Consider the following 5,000-nt stretch of genomic DNA (forward strand, 5'->3'; position numbering starts at 1 on the left):
ACCACGGGGAAAGGCACGTGGACGGCCTGCTAGCGGGCTACCGCGGGTCTCGACGGCTGGGAAGGTACGCGGTCGGCCTGCTAGCGGGCTACCACGGGGAAAGGTACGTGGACGGCCTGCTAGCGGGCTACCGCGGGTCTCGACGGCTGGGAAGGTACGCGGTCGGCCTGCTAGCGGGCTACCACGGGGAAAGGTACGTGGACGGCCTGCTAGCGGACTACCGCGGGTCTCGACGGCGGGGAAGGTACGCGGTCGGCCTGCTAGCGGGCCACCACGGGGAAAGGCACGTGGACGGCCTGCTAGCGGGCTACCGCGGGTCTCGACGGCGGGGAAGGTACGCGGTCGGCCTGCTAGCGGGCTACCACGGGGAAAGGTACGTGGACGGCCTGCTAGCGGGCTACCGCGGGTCTCGACGGCGGGGAAGGTACGCGGTCGGCCTGCTAGCGGGCTACCACGGGGAAAGGTACGTGGACGGCCTGCTAGCGGGCTACCGCGGGTCTCGACGGCGGGGAAGGTACGCGGTCGGCCTGCCAGCGGGCCACCACGGGGAAAGGCACGTGGACGGCCTGCTAGCGGGCTACCGCGGGTCTCGACGGCTGGGAAGGTACGCGGTCGGCCTGCTAGCGGGCTACCACGGGTAAAGGTACGTGGACGGCCTGCTAGCGGGCTACCGCGGGTCTCGACGGCTGGGAAGGTACGCGGTCGGCCTGCTAGCGGGCTACCACGGGTAAAGGTACGTGGACGGGCCTGCTAGCGGCCTACCACGGGTAACAGTAAGCGGACGGCCTGCTAGCGGGCTACCGCGGGTCTCGACGGCTGGGAAGGTACGCGGTCGGCCTGCTAGCGGGCTACCACGGGTAAAGGTACGTGGTCGGCCTGCTAGCGGGCTACCGCGGGTAAAGGTACTCGGACGGCCTGCTAGCGGGCTACCACGGGTAAAAGGTACGTGGTCGACCTGCTAGCGGGCTGCCGCGGGTGAAGGTACGCGGACGGCCTGCTTTGCGCGCTACCACGGCTGTCGACGGCGGGGGAAGGTACGTGGTCGACCTGCTAGCTAGCGGGCTACCACGGGTAAAAGGTACGTGGTCGGCCTGCTAGCGGGCTACCACGGGGAAAGGTACGTGGCTGGCCGGCCTGCTAGCGGGCTACCACGGGGAAAGGTACGTGGCAGGCCGACCACGTACCTTTACCCGCGGTCGAGACCCGCGGTAGCCCGCTAGCAGGCCTACCACGTACCTCTCCCCGCGGTACCCCGCTAGCAGGCCGACCACGTTACCTTCACCCACTCTTTCAAACCTTTTTTTATAAGGGCCACCGTGCCGTTATAAGCTCCAGAGACAAGCCGTACAGCTTGTCTCTGGGACCTTATATGGTCCGCGTTGGAGCATATATGGTCCGGGCTGGACCATATATGAACCAAACCTCTCTCTGACGCGACTTGGTGGACCATCGAAGGTCCAACGGATCTCTCTCTGTGGACCATATAAGGTGCACGGTGGGCCTTAAATGGTCCAGCGGGACTCTAGCGGGTCTCGATAACTACTAGGGTTAGGGTTAGGGTTAGGGTTAGGGTTAGGGTTAGGGTTAGGGTTAGGGTTAGGGTTAGGGTTAGGGTTAGGGTAACGGTTAGGGTTAGGGTTAGGGTTAGGGTTAGGGTTAGGGTTAGGGTTAGGGTTAGGGTTAGGGTTAGGGTTAGGGTTAGGGTTAGGGTTAGGGTTAGGGTTAGGGTTAGGGCTAGGGCTAGGGCTAGGGCTAGGGCTAGGGTTAGGGTTAGGGTTAGGGTTAGGGTTAGGGTTAGGGTTAGGGTTAGGGTTAGGGTTAGGGTTAGGGTTAGGGTTAGGGTTAGGGTTACGGCTAGGCTTAGGGCTAGGCTTAGCACCCACTGTAACCCTAGCTTATGTCCTGAGACAACCCTAGTTCAAACCTTCGCGAAGGTGTCGGACGCCAGCACACGGCCGATCAAGAGGGTGTACGATGCCTGCCTTCGTTACCTGACATTTTATCGTATCATGGAGAGACCTGCTGTAATATTCTTACGTGCGGCTTCCCGATGACAAAAAAAAATTGTTAAGACATACTTTTTGACTGGGGTATAGTTGGCCGGCCTTCGATGGTCGAGACGCTTACGTTCGGCTTCCCGATGAAAAAATTCCCAAGGGTCAACATTTTTTACCGACGATAAAGGTGGCCGAGAGACCCGCGGTAGTCCGCCCGCGTCTAACGTGCGACACCTCGATGAAAATTTCACCCACGTAAAATTTTTTTACCGAGGGTATAGTTTGCCGGCCTCGATGGTCGAGAGACCCGCGGTAGCCCGTCCGCGTCTAACGTGCGACACCTCGATGAAAATTTCACCCTCGTAAAATTTTTTTACCGAGGGTATAGTTTGCCGGCCTCGATGGTCGAGAGACCCGCGGTAGCCCGTCCGCGTCTAACGTGCGACACCTCGATGAAAATTTCACCCTCGTAAAAATTTTTTACCGAGGGTATAGTTTGCCGGCCTCGATGGTCGAGAGACCCGCGGTAGCCCGTCCGCGTCTAACGTGCGACACCTCGATGAAAATTTCACCCTCGTAAAAATATTTTACCGAGGGTATAGTTTGCCGGCCTCGATGGTCGAGAGACCCGCGGTAGCCCGTCCGCGTCTAACGTGCGACACCTCGATGAAAATTTCACCCTCGTAAAAAATTTTTACCGAGGGTATAGTTTGCCGGCCTCGATGGTCGAGAGACCCGCGGTAGCCCGTCCGCGTCTAACGTGCGACACCTCGATGAAAATTTCACCCTCGTAAAAAAATTTTACCGAGGGTATAGTTTGCCGGCCTCGATGGTCGAGAGACCCGCGGTAGCCCGTCCGCGTCTAACGTGCGACACCTCGATGAAAATTTCACCCTCGTAAATTTTTTTTACCGAGGGTATAGTTTGCCGGCCTCGATGGTCGAGAGACCCGCGGTAGCCCGTCCGCGTCTAACGTGCGACACCTCGATGAAAATTTCACCCTCGTAAATTTTTTTTACCGAGGGTATAGTTTGCCGGCCTCGATGGTCGAGAGACCCGCGGTAGCCCGTCCGCGTCTAACGTGCGACACCTCGATGAAAATTTCACCCTCGTAAAAAATTTTTACCGAGGGTATAGTTTGCCGGCCTCGATGGTCGAGAGACCCGCGGTAGCCCGTCCGCGTCTAACGTGCGACACCTCGATGAAAATTTCACCCTCGTAAAAAAATTTTACCGAGGGTATAGTTTGCCGGCCTCGATGGTCGAGAGACCCGCGGTAGCCCGTCCGCGTCTAACGTGCGACACCTCGATGAAAATTTCACCCTCGTAAATTTTTTTTACCGAGGGTATAGTTTGCCGGCCTCGATGGTCGAGAGACCCGCGGTAGCCCGTCCGCGTCTAACGTGCGACACCTCGATGAAAATTTCACCCTCGTAAAATTTTTTTACCGAGGGTATAGTTTGCCGGCCTCGATGGTCGAGAGACCCGCGGTAGCCCGTCCGCGTCTAACGTGCGACACCTCGATGAAAATTTCACCCTCGTAAAAAAATTTTACCGAGGGTATAGTTTGCCGGCCTCGATGGTCGAGAGACCCGCGGTAGCCCGTCCGCGTCTAACGTGCGACACCTCGATGAAAATTTCACCCTCGTAAATTTTTTTTACCGAGGGTATAGTTTGCCGGCCTCGATGGTCGAGAGACCCGCGGTAGCCCGTCCGCGTCTAACGTGCGACACCTCGATGAAAATTTCACCCTCGTAAAAAATTTTTACCGAGGGTATAGTTTGCCGGCCTCGATGGTCGAGAGACCCGCGGTAGCCCGTCCGCGTCTAACGTGCGACACCTCGATGAAAATTTCACCCTCGTAAAAAAATTTTACCGAGGGTATAGTTTGCCGGCCTCGATGGTCGAGAGACCCGCGGTAGCCCGTCCGCGTCTAACGTGCGACACCTCGATGAAAATTTCACCCTCGTAAAATTTTTTTACCGAGGGTATAGTTTGCCGGCCTCGATGGTCGAGAGACCCGCGGTAGCCCGTCCGCGTCTAACGTGCGACACCTCGATGAAAATTTCACCCTCGTAAAATTTTTTTACCGAGGGTATAGTTTGCCGGCCTCGATGGTCGAGAGACCCGCGGTAGCCCGTCCGCGTCTAACGTGCGACACCTCGATGAAAATTTCACCCTCGTAAAATTTTTTTACCGAGGGTATAGTTTGCCGGCCTCGATGGTCGAGAGACCCGCGGTAGCCCGTCCGCGTCTAACGTGCGACACCTCGATGAAAATTTCACCCTCGTAAATTTTTTTTACCGAGGGTATAGTTTGCCGGCCTCGATGGTCGAGAGACCCGCGGTAGCCCGTCCGCGTCTAACGTGCGACACCTCGATGAAAATTTCACCCTCGTAAAAATATTTTACCGAGGGTATAGTTTGCCGGCCTCGATGGTCGAGAGACCCGCGGTAGCCCGTCCGCGTCTAACGTGCGACACCTCGATGAAAATTTCACCCTCGTAAAAATATTTTACCGAGGGTATAGTTTGCCGGCCTCGATGGTCGAGAGACCCGCGGTAGCCCGTCCGCGTCTAACGTGCGACACCTCGATGAAAATTTCACCCTCGTAAAAATTTTTTACCGAGGGTATAGTTTGCCGGCCTCGATGGTCGAGAGACCCGCGGTAGCCCGTCCGCGTCTAACGTGCGACACCTCGATGAAAATTTCACCCTCGTAAAAATTTTTTACCGAGGGTATAGTTTGCCGGCCTCGATGGTCGAGAGACCCGCGGTAGCCCGTCCGCGTCTAACGTGCGACACCTCGATGAAAATTTCACCCTCGTAAAAATTTTTTACCGAGGGTATAGTTTGCCGGCCTCGATGGTCGAGAGACCCGCGGTAGCCCGTCCGCGTCTAACGTGCGACACCTCGATGAAAATTTCACCCTCGTAAAAATATTTTACCGAGGGTATAGTTTGCCGGCCTCGATGGTCGAGAGACCCGCGGTAGCCCGTCCGCGTC

This window comes from Mytilus galloprovincialis, unplaced genomic scaffold (genome assembly GCF_965363235.1).
Source record: "Mytilus galloprovincialis unplaced genomic scaffold, xbMytGall1.hap1.1 HAP1_SCAFFOLD_43, whole genome shotgun sequence".
Lineage (NCBI taxonomy): Eukaryota > Metazoa > Mollusca > Bivalvia > Mytilida > Mytilidae > Mytilus > Mytilus galloprovincialis.